The sequence below is a fragment of the Suricata suricatta genome, chromosome 10 (genome assembly GCF_006229205.1).
Source record: "Suricata suricatta isolate VVHF042 chromosome 10, meerkat_22Aug2017_6uvM2_HiC, whole genome shotgun sequence".
NCBI classification, from domain to species: Eukaryota; Metazoa; Chordata; class Mammalia; order Carnivora; family Herpestidae; genus Suricata; species Suricata suricatta.
The window spans coordinates 24,332,490-24,348,305 of NC_043709.1; the positions used below are offsets into that span (position 1 = coordinate 24,332,490).

The following is a 15,816-nucleotide window of genomic DNA, read 5'->3' on the forward strand; positions in this document are numbered from 1 at the left end:
ACATTTAAAAGAAGAAGAAAAAGAAAGAGAGAGAGAAGGAAAAAACTAGGAATGGGAGAGGGTCAGATCATGAAAGACCTTGAATGCTACTGTTGTGTATGCTTTTACATTGAGTACGATGGAAAGCCATTGCAGAATCTGAGTGGAGAGGGATCACTTGACCTGATTAAATGACTAGGCTTGTGTGTAGAGACTTAATTTTAAGGACTGGGGGGAAAATCAGATTAGATAAGAGCCTATCTATAATAATTCTAGGCAAGGGATGATTGTAGATCAGCTAGTGCGATAGTTGTGAGAGGGGCAACAAAGTTGAATTATCGATATAGTTTAAGGTAGAGATGACTGGGTTTGTTATGGAATGGACATAGAATGTGAGAAAAAGAGAGGATAAAGATATCCAAAGATAATACCAGAGCCTTTGACCCAAACAGCTGGAAGAACAGAATTATTATTTATTGAAGTAAGTAAAAACTAAGGAGAAAACAGGTTTGGTGGGAAAGACCAGGAGTTCATTTTTGAACATGTTAAATAAGCTGAGCTTGAGATGCCTTTTAGAGATGTTATGTAGAAAGTTGGGTATACAAGTTTGGAGGTCAGGTGCAAGGTCAGAGGTAAATATGTGTATTTGTGAGTTCTCAGTGTTTAAATAGTTGTTAAAGCCTTTCAAATGGGTAAGATTACCTAGGAAGTATTGGTAGAGAGAAGAAGGGAGGTATGAGAGGGAGAAGTTGACTCAGAGTTGAAGAGAAACCAGCAAATGTTTGGAGAAGGAATATCCAGTGAGGTAGGAGAACCAAGAGAAAGTGATATTCAAAAACCAAATTAAGAAAATATCTTAAGACTGTTCAGTTATGTCAAATGCTGCGTGGGGGCTATATGAGTTGAAAACTGAATAGTAACTATTGGATTCAGCATGATCAAGGATTTGGTAACCTTAAAAGAGGTTTATCTGTAGAGAGGTGGGGACACACAGAGTGGGTTGAATAGAGAATGAGAGCAAGTATAAACAACTTTTAAAGCTTTGCTTTTTCAAAGCAAAATGACTTTTACTATATGCCACTTCACACCCATTAGGTTGTCTATTTAAAAAAACAAAACAAAAAACAGAAGGTAACAAGTATTGGTAAAGATGTGGAGAAATTGGATTGTTCATTGCTGGTGGAGCTATAAAATGGTGCAATCACTGTAGAAAATTATATGATATTTCCTCAAAAACTTGAACATAGAATTACCATGATCTAGCAATTCCAATTCTAGAAGTGAAATTAGGGACTTGGACAGCTGGTATATACCCATGTTTATAGTAGCATTATTCATAATTGCCAAAAGGTGGAAACAAGCCAAGTCCATAGACAGATGAAGGGACAAACAAAGCATGGTATACACATACAATGGAATGTTACTCCTTAAAAAGGAAATTCTGACACATACTACAACAGATTGAACCTTGAAGACATTATGCTAAGTGAAATAAGACAATCACAAATGAACAAATATTGTATGGTTCCTCTTATATGAAATTCATTGGATAGTCAAAATTGTAGAGACAGAAAGTAGAATCGTTGTTACCAAGACCGGGAGTGGGGTGAGGGGTAGGGCATATAGGTGTAGGTAAAGGACATGTAATTTCTCCTCTACCTTCTCAGGAGCTCCTGCTGGGATGAATATAAGACAGATCAGTAGGAGAAAAAGATCTTTATCTAGTAATTTTTACATGTATACAGGAGCCCTCTCAAGAACAAACACCAAATGGAATAGAGTCAAATGCTAATATGCTAAGTTGGACAAAATAATAAACTGTGAAAACGTGACAAGACAAAGAGGTAGGCTAGAGCAGTTGATCCTTCAGAAATGACTCAGAAGGTAAGAGTTAGTTTAACAAAATTTATTTGTACATATTTTTCCTGACCTCAACTTCCTCTTTGATGATAAGAGAGTTTCTTCCTTCTGGTATAGGGAGGCATATTTCTTTTTCTTTTTTTTTAATGTTTTTTATTTCTTTTTGAGAGAGAGAGTGAGCAGGGGAGGATCAGAGAGAGAGGGAGACACAGAATCCAAATACAGGCTCCAGGCTCTGAGCTAGCTGTCAGCACAGAGGCCAATGCAGGGCTCAAACCCACGAACTGTGAGATCATGACCTGAGCTGAAGCTGGATGCTTAACTGACTGAGCCACCCAGGCATGTTTCACCGGAGGGTTTTAGCTCCTGCTTTCAGGAAGGAAAAGGAAGGTCAGAATGCACTTCTTGCATTTGCTGTTTTTCAAGTGCCTTTTAATTCAATACAATCAATATGCTGGGGCAGCATGCTCTGAACCTCCGGGCGTGAGGCGCGATGGAGAGCTAATGTTAATTTTTTTTCAACATTTATTTATTTTTTGAGAGACAGAGAGACAGAGCATGAGTAGGGGAGGACAGAGAGAGAGGGAGACACAGAATTTGAAGCAGGCTCTAGGCTCTGAGCTGTCAGCCCAGAGCCCCACATGGGGCTCAAACTCACGAACCGTGAGATCATGACCTGAGCCAAAGTGGGATGCTCAACAGACTGAGCCGCCCAGGCACCCCAGAGAGTTCGTGTTAATGCGCACAGAGTTTCAGGTGGGGAAGATGAAAAGGTTTTGGAGATGAATGATAGTAATGCTTGCACAGTAATGTGGATATGCTTGTGCTCACTTCAGCAGCACATATAGTAATGTGGATATACTCAATGCTATAGAACTGTACACTTAAAATTGGTTAAAATGGTAAATTTTATGTGATGTGAATTTTATTATGATAATAAAAAAAGAGTTTTGCTACTAAGGGGGCAGATAAATGCTGTAGTAGTTTGCAGGAGCTGTATCTGTTCCCTAAAAGTATATGGAGAAAAACACTGAAGAAATATGTAAAATTAGGCTGTTAGTAATGCCTTATAAGAGTCAGCTGAAGCCTCACCTTCCTTAAGTCCTTACCCCTCAGATCCAAACCCAGTGCATTTTAAGGGCCCAGAGGTAGCTATGGTCAAAGACAAGAGTAATCAGTCAGCTCCTGGGATATAGACTCATCAGCCAAAAATATCTGTGAGACTGGGAAGGGCCTGGTGGTGCCATTAATTTCTAGGTGTTTTGGAAAAATTCCCTTAGGAAGCAATAGACTTAAATGCCACTTGATCAGCATCACATTCTCTCTCCTGATAGTTGAGACACCTGGTAGGCCAAATCTTAACCATAATCACTTTGGTAGTAGAGTTAAAACATTAAGAATTCAGAGGGTCTTATCAAAGGTGAACAACTTTGGCCCAAGAGAGTCCCAAACACTCTCTCTCAGGATAGCAGTGGCCATGGAGTTGTATGTCTGTTCCTTTTTATAGACATTCCACATGAATATAGACATTAGTGTGAAATACTAGTATACATACAGTGTAGCTCTACATCTTTAGAAATCTTAATATTTAGGGGTGCCTGGGTAGCTCAGTCATGGGGTGAGTCAAATAATACACATGTTTTAATTTACCAAAAGGATCCCCTGCATTTTATCCTTTTATCTTTTTTAATTAATAACATTTTGATTGCTATAGATGGTATATTATAATCTTCTCAATTTTATCTTTCCATACTCATTGTGAAGATTTTCTTCTGACTTGTCTTTTGTTTAACTAATTTTCTTTTCAGTTTTGTGTCTAATATGCTGTTAAACCCATCTACTGAGTTATTCATTTGGCTTATATTTTTTAGCTTTATAATTTCTATCTGATTCTTTTTCAAACGTGTGTATGCATGTGTGTGTGTGAGTTTGTTTCAGTTCTTTGCAAAAATTCTCAATTTCCTTTGTCATAGTAAGCAGTTATTTTAAACTATGTTTCTCTCTATGGTTCCATTTTATTAATTGCTATTTCTACTGTCTCTCATTCATGTTCTCTTGACTCCTTGTGAATCTTGTTTTTTAAAACACTTTGTGTCACATGTTGTATTTGAAAACTATTTTAAAGAATAATTTGGGGGCACCTGGGTGGCTCAGTCAGTTAAGCCTCCAACTCATGATTTCGGCTCAGGTCATGATCTCACAGTTTGTGAGTTTGAGCCCTGCATCAGGCTCCACACTGACAGCGCTGAGCCTGTTTGGGATTCTCCTTCCCTCTCTCCCTAACCCCTCCCCAGTTTGTGCTTTCTCTCTCTCTCCATCTCTCTCTCTCTCTCTCTCTCTCTCTCTCTCTCTCTCTCAAAATAAATAATAAATAAATATTAAAAAACTAAAAAAAATTTTTAAATAAAAAAATAATTTGAGGGCCAGGATAAAGTCAGCTTCCACTGGAGGAGATTTACATCTGTTTCTCTCAAAAGTTTGTGGACAACAACACTTAGGGGTCACCTTAATTCAGTGTCAGGAAGTGAGATAATTTGAAGCTGTGTTATAATGCTGGTCTAGGTGTACTTCTGGATAACCCTTACTCCTAGGCCACAGCCTTTTGGGTCTCAACCAGTAACCTTGCCATGGAAGGCCCTAGATTCCAAATTTTGAATGCTTAGCCCCCTTAAGCTATCAAAAGTCCTGAGCAGTCTTTAAGCCTCCACGATGCATCTTATAGAATTGGTAAATTCTTCTTCCACACCCCTAACCTTCCACAAGAGAGGAAAATATGGGGTTTATCTCTTTGGATTTTTATCTTCTTCCAGATACTGATAGTAACTCATGACTATCTTGTTAGCTCTCCATAGCCTTTAAGATTTTTTAAAAATTATTTTTGTCCAGCTTTTCTGGTTTTCTATAAGAAGGGGTTACTTTGAACTACCTAAATTCTATTATCAAAAGGAGAATACCCCTTGCAAATTTTGAACATGGTATGCACAGTTGTTTCATAAACTGTGGCTGAAAATTCCAGTATCTGTGATATCTAGACCCTTTGAGGATGTGTTTTTGTTGCTGCTTTGGAATTTCAGTATAATATAGTAACACCTGATGAGGTGTGTAGGATAGGCTAAGGGAACATAGAAAGTGTTTGTAGTCTAACCTAAGAAATTCAGGGAAGGCTCTCTGGAAGAAATGATCTCTGTCTTGTCTTATAAGTAAGGTAATGAATAAGTAATACACACACATACTGGTTTTTATCTTCTGTGCATAAACATAATAAATATTAACTGTAGAAAAGTTAGAAAAGTACAATGTATAAAAGAAGGCAAGAAAATGACTCCCACAAGCCCATAATCAATTTACTTTTTTGGAGGATATTTGCCTAGTTTCTGTACTAGCAGATATGTGGTGTATATGTTATACATTTGAGATCATTCCACACATACAATTGCATGTAATCTTTATATAATATTATAACATAAGTATTTTCCCAAATTATTAAGAACAATTTTTGAAACAATTCTTCATGCTACCCATTTTATGAGTATGGCATTATTTACTTAGCTATAAGCCTTATGAGCCATTATTTTTTTTCAAATTTTTCTAGTATCAACAAATAATGTTACAGTTAGCAATTTTATTCACAGATTTTATACATCCTTTTTATTACGTTTTAAGATGGATTTCTAGAAGTTGAACTACTAAGTTAAAGAAGAGAAAATATCTTTAAGGCTTACATGTGTTTTTTACAGTCATACAAACTGTACAGTATCTAAGGATCTAAAGGAAGCAAGACTATACAGTAGCTAAATATGAGGAGAAAAATGAATTCCACTCATTTGGGATCTCACAAATTCATGGTGTTTCCAAGTTTTCTCCTAACCTTGAAATCACCAAAATATACTTACGAAAGAATCTATTTGAAGAATGTAAACTGATTGCTGCTGAAATACTGCATGAACTTGGAGAGATATTGCAGAAATATGCTGAGTATAGCTTTACTTGCCCTGTGGGAATTGTAAATCTTATGAATTACAGCTGGCATGATCTTATTGATGGTGCTTGTAAGTGTGAAACCAAAAATTTGAAGAAAAATACAGTGCCTTAAAAAGAGATTACAACATTACCCAAGTCAGCACCCGTTCAAGAGAGGAGTATCATAAGGAAAATCATCTTTTGCAAGCAGAAGAAGGCCACCCTGTTTCATTGGGTAAGTAGAAGTTAATTAGATTTATAAGTAATCCTCCAGGTTTCTTTTTTGAAAAAGGAATAAAGGGGCGCCTTGGTGGCTCAGTAGTGAGTTGTCTGACTCTTGACTTCAGCTCAGGTTTGTGAGATTGAACCCCACATAGGGCTTTGCACTGGGTGTGGAGCCTACTTGGAATTCTCTCTCTCCCTCTCTCTCTGCCTCTCCCCTCTTGCTCATGCACACTCACTATTGCACACATTCTCTCTCTCAAAAATAAACGTTTTTAAAAAAGGAATAAAAATAGCAAGTTAGTGAGATGTTGGCAAAACATTATACTAGTGATATTTGGTTTGTGTTAATTTAATTAGTATTAGTGAATGTCAGGAAAAACAAAAGTTTATAGTGCTTTCATTGAAAGCATCTGTTACACTTCACATTCGTATGATATGAACTTTCTGCCTTGAGGGATCCTACAAATTGTTTTACAGTGGCAGGGTCCAAAAGAAATATGATGCTAGACACATGTATAATTTTTAAAATTAACGTTTGGGGCACCTGGGTTGCTCGGTCAGTTAAGCCTCCGACTTCGGCTCAGGTCAGATCTCACGTTCGTGGGTTCAAGCCCCGCATCAGGCTCTGTGCTGACAGCTAGCTCAGAGCCTGGAGCCTGCTTCTGGTTCTGTGTCTCCTTCTCTCTCTGCCCCTCCCCCTCTCATGCTCTGTCTCTCTCTGTATCAAAAATAAATAAAACATTTAAAAATTAAAAAAATAAATTAACTTTTAATTTTAAGCTTATTATAGACACACATGCAGAGAGATCCCATATACCCTTACCCATTTTCTCTATATGACAACATCTTGCAAAACTAGAGGACAATATCACAGCCAGAATATTGACATTGATACAGTCAAGATTCAAAACATTTCCATCAAGGCAAGGATCATTCATGTTGTCCTTCTGCAGCCACACCCACTTCCCTCCTTCCTCTAACCATTCTCTAATCTTGGCAACCACCAACATAGAGATATGCATTTCTATATTTTTGTCATTTCAAGAATGTTATATAGATGGAATCGTACAATGTGTGCCTTTTGGTGATTGCTCTTTTTCAGTCAGCTTAATTCCCTGGAGATACATCCAAGTAGTATCTATCCGTAGCTTATTCCTTTTTATTGCTCAGTAGTGTTCCATGGTATGAATGTACCACAATTTGTTTAACTGTTCCCTCCTTGAAGGACTTCTAGGTATTTGGGTGTGGTTTTTTTTTTTTTTTCAGTTTTTAGCTATTATGAAAGCTGTTCAAATCTTCAAGTATAGGATTTATATAAATATAAGTTTAGATTTCTCTTTGGTAAATGCCCAGAAGTACAATTGCTGGGCTATTTGGCAACTGCATGTTTACTTTTATATGAAACTTTCAAACTGTTTTCCCGAAAAGTTGTAGTGTTTTTTTTTGTTTTGTTTTGTTTTTGTTTTTGTTTCTAAGTTTCATTTAAGTAATCTCTACACCCAACATGGGGCTTGAACCCGTGACCCCTGAACCTCTACTGAATGAGCCAGCCAGGCACCCATGGCTCTACTGTTTTATATTCCTACCAGCAATGTATGAGTGATACCATATCTCCATATTCTCACCAGTATTGGTGTATTATCACCACTTTTTATTTTAGCCATTCTTGTAGGTGTATAGTAATATCTCATTATAGTTTCAATCTGCATTTCTCTAATGGCTAATGATATTGAATATTTGCCATCTGTATATCCTCTTCAGTGAAATGTCTCCCATGTCTTTTCTTACTTTCTAATTGGATTATTTATTATTTTAATTGTTGAATTTTGAGACTTCTTTATACCTTTTAGATACTAGCACTTTGTTTTATATGTGCTTTGCAAATATTTTCTCCCAGTGTCTTCTCAACTTTTTAATAGGGTCTTTTGCAGAGAAAAGGTTTTAAATTTTGGTAAAGTCCAATTTTTGAAAAATCTTTTTGTGAATAGTGTTTTTGGTATCAAGGCGAAGAATTCTCTACTTACCCCTAAATCCTGAAGTGTTTCTCCTATCTTTTTCCTAAAAGTTTTATAGTTTTACATTTAAATCCATGACCCACTTGGCATTCCCTTTTGTATAAGGTGTGAGATCTACACCAAGGTTCATTTTTTTTGCCTATGGTCATCCATTTGCTTCAGCATCATTTGTTGAAAATGCTGTCTTTCCTCCATTGAATTGCTTTTGTATCTTTCTCAATCAGGCAGGCATATTTATGTGAATCTATTTTGGAGTCCTTTTGTTTCTGCTGGTTCTCATTCATGTTCTCTTGATTCCCTGTAAATATGATTATTTTTTGTCTTGTGTCAGACATTGTTTTTTAAAATAATTTGAGGCCACGGGCACCTGGGTGGCTCAGTTGTTTAAGCATCCCATTTGGTTTGATGCTTAGGTCATGATCTCATGGTTGAGCCCTGCATCAAACTCTGTGCTGATAGCTCAGAGCCTCCTTGGGATTCTGTCTATACCAATCTCTCTCTCAAAACAAACAAATAAACTTTTAAAAAAATAACTTGAAGCCTGGATAATGTTATCTTCAACTGGAGGTGATTAGAAGCAGGAACTCAAACAGATGTTTGTATACTAATGCTTATAGCAGCATTATTTACAATAGCCAAGAGGTGGAAACAACTCAAATGTTCATAGACAGGTGTATGGTTAAACAAATTACAGTATATACATACAGTGGAATATTATTCAGCCTTAAAAAAGGAATGAAATTCTGATACATGTTATAATGGGGGTGAATCTTGAAGACATTATACTAAGTGAAGTAAGCCAGAAACAAAAAGACAACTTTATTATGACTCCACTTACATGAGGTACCTAAAGTAATCAAATTCATAGAGACAGAAGGTAGAATGGTAGTTGCAAGGGGCTTGTGGGAGGGGAGGATAGGGAGTTATGGTTAAATAGTTATAGAGTTTCAACTGAGGAAGATGAAAAATTTCTTTAAACAATTTTTTTTATGTCTTTATTTTATTTTGAGACAGAGAGACAGAGTGTGAGCAAGGGAGGGGAGAGAGAGAGAGGGAGACACAGACTCCAGGCTCTGAGCTGTCAGCACAGAACCAAACGCAGGGCTCGAACCCATGACTGTGAGATCATGACCTGAGCCAAAGTCAACTGCTTAACCAACTGAGCCACCCAGACTCCCCAAGATGAAAATTTCTAAAGATGGATGGTGGTGATGGTTGTACAACAATGTGAATGAACACTTCAAAACTGTACACTTAAAAATGGTTAAAATGGGGGGGCACCTGGGTGGCTCAGTCGGTTAAGCATCTGACTTTGGCTCAGGTCATGATCTCACAATTTGTGAGTTCAAGTCCCAAGTCAGGTTCTATGCTGACAGCTTTGCACCTGGAGCCTGCTTTGGATTCGATATCTCACCCACCTCTCTCTGCCCCTCCCCCACTCATGCTCTGTCTCTGTCTCTCAAAAATGAATAAACATTTAAAAAATTTTTTTAATGGTTGAAATGGTAAATTTTACATTATGCAAATTTAACCACATAAAAGTATTTTAATGGTAAATTTAGTATTATGTATATTTTATCACAACACAAAACAAGAGGAGGGACTAAGCTAACTGTGAAAAAGGAAGTTTTCCTTCATATAAGGTGGTAAATACAAGTAATTGAGTGAAAAGGTATATACAAGGTCACAAGAGGGCATTTAATTTCAGAGTGAGAAGGGTTGAGTCTGTAAGCCTAAAACCAGGAAATTGTGTTAATATGATATATATGTGAATTAGTACAAAATGGCCCATTTTAGAGATGCTTAAGTTGATGCTGCTTTCACAGTTCCCTTCTGCCCACCACCACATCTGTGTTCCCTCACTCTCTGGGCCAAATTAGGACTTTTGTGGGCTCTGGTACTTTTCCCTTCTCTGGGTCCCTTCATAGAAATTATTAAAAATCATATCTTACAACTGCATTATTACAAAGATAAATTTAATCCTGCTAGACTCATTTTTATTTATTCATTATTGTCTTATTCAGTTTTTTATTTCTTTAAAAGAAACTAAAATTAAAACATTTTGGGGGGCTTCTAGACATGTTATGTGCCTCGTGCAGAAATCAATTCTGCTTTCTTCTTCCCTCACTTCTGATGGACCATCCTCATTTCAGAATGTTGCTCTCTCCTGCCACCTGATCTTTGACTGATCTTAACCTCTAGATTTTTCACTGTTACTTGAAGTTACCAGGGCACCTGGGTGGCTCAGTCGGTTAGGTGTTCAACTTCAGCTCAGGTCATGATCTCATGGTTCATGGGTTTAAGCCCCACATCGGGTTATGTGCTGACAGCTCAGAGCCTGAAGCCTGTTTCAGATTCTGTGTCTCCCTCTCTTTCTCTCTGCTACTCCCTGCTCATGCTCTGTCTCTCTCTCTCTCGAAAATAAATAAACATTAAAAAAATTTTTTTAAAGATGAAGTTATTTATTTAATTCCAAGAAACTGAGATGCTGAAAACATTTGCAAGTACCAAACCCAAGAATGTTAAAAAAAATAATAAAAGCTTATAGGTCTGAAACTTTTGCTGATAATAATTTCAGAAAATTTGATAGGAAGATATGAGTGACTGACATAAGCATGCAATTTATTTATTTATTTATTTTCCAGTTTTTCTTATTTAATTTTTAAAATTTACATCCAAGTTAATTAGCCTATAGTGCAACAATAATTTCAGGAGTAGATTCCTTAAATCCCCTTGCCCATTCAGCCCATTCCCCCTCCCACACCCCTCCAGTAACCTGTTTGTTCTCCATATTTAAGAGTCTCTATGTTTTGTCCCCCTCTCTGTTTTTATATTATTTTTGCTTCCCTTCCCTTATGGTCATCTGACAAACATGCAATTTAAAAAGGATGAGGAACCTCACCAGAGCTTAGCACTACATTGTGGTGAATACTGGTAGACCCACTTTTACCACCAGGGTGAAGCTTTATTTTTAGGACTTTAAGATTTCTCACTTTAGCTTCTATTGTGTTGAATATATACAAGCAAGTTTCAGTGTAGCAAAAGAACTGATATTTTAAACATTGAAATCATATTTTATATTTTATAGATCATAGGGATCTTTTTAGCTATTATCTAATTTAGTTGTCAGATTTCCCTGTTGGGTAGCAAATAGGATTTCTGTTTCACTAAGGAGAAAACTGAGATTCCAAAAGGCCAAGTAACTTACCCAAAGTCATATAGTTTCTGATTGAACCATGATCCAAACCCTGGTCTTCTAACTCCCAATATAATATCCTTTCTGCTACCTTATCCCTAACTCTCATTCTGCTATTGTAATAGTGATAATGATTTTGATGATGAGAATAGACAGTAGTGGTTGCTATCTCTACAAGACCCTCTGAGATAGAGAAGTAAACCAGTGTAGTGATTAAGCCTTTGCTGTTAGAATACCTGGTCTAAATCCTGGCTATTGCACTTACTGCTTATAAAACTTTGAACTTGTATAATTATGAACACATTTCATAACCCCTCTTTGCCTCAGTTTCAATATCTGTGATATCATACTACAAACCGTATCTCTTTCCAGGTGGTTCTGAATATTAAATAAGTTAATACTAAAGCCCTTGGGAAAGAACTAAATATAGTAGACACTACTTATTTATTTAAGTTTTTATTTAAATTTCAGTTAACATACAGTGTAATATTAGTTTCAGGTATACAGTATACTGGTTCAACACTTCCATTCATCACCCAGTGGTAGACACTACTTTTGTAGTTGTTATTGTATTATTTTTTAATGTTTATTTATTTTGAGAGAGGGAGAGAGAAAGAAAAGAGAGAGAGAGAAAGAGAGAGAGAATACCAAGCAGGCTCTATGCTGACAGCAGAAAGCCCAATGCAGGGCTTGAACCAATGAACTACGAGATCATGACCTGAGCCAAAATCAGACGCTTAACCGACTGAGCCACCCAGGTTCCCCTGTTATTTTGTTATTATTATTTCTGTTATCTCATATAATCCTCAGAGTAACCCTTTGGTATATAGGTATTATTACAGGTTCCTGATAGTTCATGAAGCCCAGTGCATTTGCTTTGACAAGATAATTCTAGCAATACAGTTTTTACTCTTGAAGAACAAATGATTGCTGTTAATAAAAAGATTGGAATGCCCTGCAGCAGTTTTCAAAGTGTGGTTTCTGAACCAGTGCATCAACATCACTAGGAACTTACTAGTACATCTAGGTCTTATTCTAGACTTACCTGAATTCCTCCTCTGAAAATGAGGATGATTCATTGTAGAGCTTTGTTGGGAGAAATAAATTATATAAATAAATAAATAAATAAATAAATAAATAAATAAATAAATAAAACGAATGTTATGTGCTTAGTTAGCATTGTGCCTGGCATATGGTAAGTGTTCAGTAAATATTAGCCATAGTTATTGTGCAGATTCTTACTTGTAACCTTATTTCTTTTACTTTTTATAATTATAATTTTCTCATCTTTTTAATTTAATTTAACTTAATTTTTATTTTTTTTAAATTTTAGATGCAATCGATTTGTATGGATTCCTGGACTTAGGGACTTCCCAATTCATATATAAAGTTTAAGAAGCTACCATGAGTTTTGCTTTCTTTTCAGAATATCCCTAAAGATTTTCTTTTTAGATAGCTTTTAAGGTCTAATTTTATTCTGTAAGGTGACTTCATTCCACTTCATACACTAATGAAATTTCTTGTCTTAGATTTACATTTTGGAATGGCTGGGTGGCTCAGCTGGTTAAGCATCCGACTCTAGATCTGGGCCCAGGTCGTGATCTCACAGTTTGTGAGTTCAAGCCCCATCATTGTCAGGTTCCACACTGAGTGTGTAACAGCCTGCTTGGGATTCTCTCTCTCTCTAAGTAAATAAATAAACTTTAAAAAAAGAATTAGGTTTATATTTTAGCACAAAACTTAACGATACATAGAGGCTTTATGTCCATGTAGCTTTTTTTTAATCAACAACAGGCTGCTGACTATTATCCAGTTGCAAAAAAAGTAAATGAAAATAAAACATGAATTTTTTTAGTAGTTCTCATGTGGAAGGGCAATTCTCAGAACAAAAGCATAAACACAATCTTTTAGTGAATCAAGAAGTTATGCAGAGATTTAATTTAAAAAGCTGTTTTCATTTCTAGAGCAAATGAAAATATTTCATGAGTTACTATGGGTACTTATGGAAAATTTTGCTAACTCCCTCATAAGAATATTAAAATATTGACAACTGGTTTTTGTTTGATGATATTTAGCAAAATACTCATTTTCTCTTCTCTTTCCCCTCTGTCCCATTGTCTTCCTCCTCCTTCCTTTTTTCCTAGCTCTTGTCAAACAAAACCAGTATTCCCAGATCCCACAGGATAGCTATTTACCTGTTGTCATCCACTTCTCACTGTCATCCAACATCTGTTTAAAAAATGGTAAGATCCTTTTACCACCCAAATTAGGGTTGTCTCTGATGAGCAAGCAAAGTGAGAACCATTTACACTCTGAATTCAGAAACTTTCTCTCAGTCATCCTTGTAGTAAAATCCCCATCAGAGCCAGACATTTAAGTTCATGGATTATAAGTAAAAAAAGTCTTCAAATGCACCCCTCCCCAGCCTTCCCTGATTTCTCCACTCTTGTATCCTAGGAGTTTTTTCTTCATGGTTCTGAGAAACCAGCTTTGGTAACAATGACATGCCTGTCCCCCCAGAAGAGCACCCTCCATCACAAAAATATACCAACCTAGACTAGGAACCAAAGCTTCTTTGTATCAAAAGGCAAAAATGGGTTCTTAAATTGTTGAAATGTTATAAAGGAGACTTCCCAAGGAAGCTTTTGGTTACACAAATCTAGGAAGAACACAGTTGATTTCTTTATGAGGTTATAAAAGGGATAGGATATAGGTTGTTAGGAAAAGGGAACCTCATCATCCCTTGAAATACAGACGTAATATAACTAACTGCTGTGTGGCTCAGGGAGTGAGGAGGAGCTGGGGCTGACAGCCATGGGTCTCATAGATTTGCTTTTCGTAAACTTTTCATCATAATCTAAGAACTTTAAGACCTGTTCAAAGTTTCTCCTTTTAGGGAATATGCTTTTAGGAGTCCAGTGTCCCTCCCAAACTTCCCCATTCCCTACATATGTTTCTGAATTTGATGTATTTAGGAATCAAAGTTAGGACTGGAACTGTCTCACTGTAGAGGGATAGATATTGAGGAAATATGCATATGCTAAGAATAAGCCCAGTAAGTATGGCAATACAGCAAGTAGGAATGAAGTAAATCATAAGGTATCCAGAGGGTTCAGCATTAAAATGCCCAGGAGTCCAAATATGTAGGTAAAGTCAGTAACAGGAAGTCCCTCAGCAGGAAACTGAATGACAAGCAGATGGTCTGTGAGCAAGGAGCAAGTCCTTAGTCATTAAAAGGCAGGACTGAAATACCACAGTGGGAGGCTGGCAACAATTACATTATCTAACCCTAAGGAAAATGGGGATAGAATTTGTTCAGTCTTTCTAATCTAAGTTAGGATGGTTCTCCTGATCCAGGGATGATGAACCTGAATGTGATTATGTTAGACGGGAATCTTTAAGCTGTAGGTGACAAGAACCCAGCTCATACTAGCTTGAGCAACAAGAGAATCCTTTGCTTGTGTACTGGAGGTAACTCACAAGATTAAAGGAAGAACCACAGGAGCAAAGGTCCAAGGCAGGATGTACAACTCAACACTTGCAGGGACCCTTCTTTGTCCATCCCTGCTAGGCAGAATTCTTTGGTTAGGCTTGCTTCACACAGTAAAGGAGATAGTCACTGCCCCTAGAGTCACATGCTCCCTGTCTAGAAAGAAAGTGCTTCTTTTCCACCAGTGTCCACGGAGAAGACTTAGGAACAGAACCCATGTCTGCTGACTATCAATAAAACGTTCTCTCTTGAGAGATGGGATTCTATCCTGAGACTGGGGCATACTGCAAAAATCCAATCTGTAGGTCTCCGGGGTATGTAGGGATTTTTAAAAGGCCTCTCCTTCTTCAGATGTCATCATGGGGATTTAATTCCCTGGGGTTAAAGCTTTGATCCTATTTTAGTTAAAATTTACTGAGGGGAAGCAATTCTTAAGGTAATTACTTACACTTTAGTATGAATGGATTTTAGTTCCTTTTTCAAGTAGGCTTGGGCAGACTGATAGCTGAGCACGATTTATCTAGTGAGTACTGACTTGGAGGTAAGTTTTTAAATAGCCATTTTGAGTTACCCTGTGTGTTGTTGTCATTTTAAGGCTAGATCTTTCAACATCCTTACTCAAAATTGGAAATTCTGAAATGGAAGACAATCCTCAATACTGCTGTGAAGAGACTACAAGAAGCCATAATTCAAATGTAGGGAACCTCCTAAAATCTTTAGAATCATATAATTTTATGGCTAATGATGGTTAGATAGGCAAGAAGAGATACTGAGCCTGTGGGACCCTGGGTGATTCCCTCTATCGCTTTGCCTGTCATGTCTGTAATGTGAAAAAATATGTACATACATGCACACACAACCCTTCTTTGCCTGGTAACTCATGGAAATAAGTCACTCTGTGCTACATGACTTATCAATCAGCTTTGTCAGGCGACCAGGACAGGATCCTGTGTGAAAACAGTGGAGAGGAAGGGAAAAGAAAATAAGTCAGGGAAAGAAGTCCAGCCGTAAGGAAAATCCTGTTCCAAGGAAATGTAAAACTAATCCCTGTGTTCCAGAAACTTGTCCCCTCAAATGGGAAACTAAACATC

General features: G+C 37.0%; 1 long non-coding RNA gene across 1 annotated transcript; it reads left to right on the forward strand.

Annotated features, from left to right (window-relative positions):
- The first annotated feature begins 1,739 nt into the window (after positions 1 to 1,739).
- Positions 1,740 to 15,584, forward strand: LOC115305603. Its single transcript, XR_003914880.1, has 4 exons — positions 1,740 to 1,863; positions 5,577 to 6,034; positions 13,380 to 13,478; positions 15,321 to 15,584. It is a non-coding gene; the product is annotated as an uncharacterized LOC115305603 (long non-coding RNA).
- Positions 15,585 to 15,816: the final 232 nt, after the last annotated feature.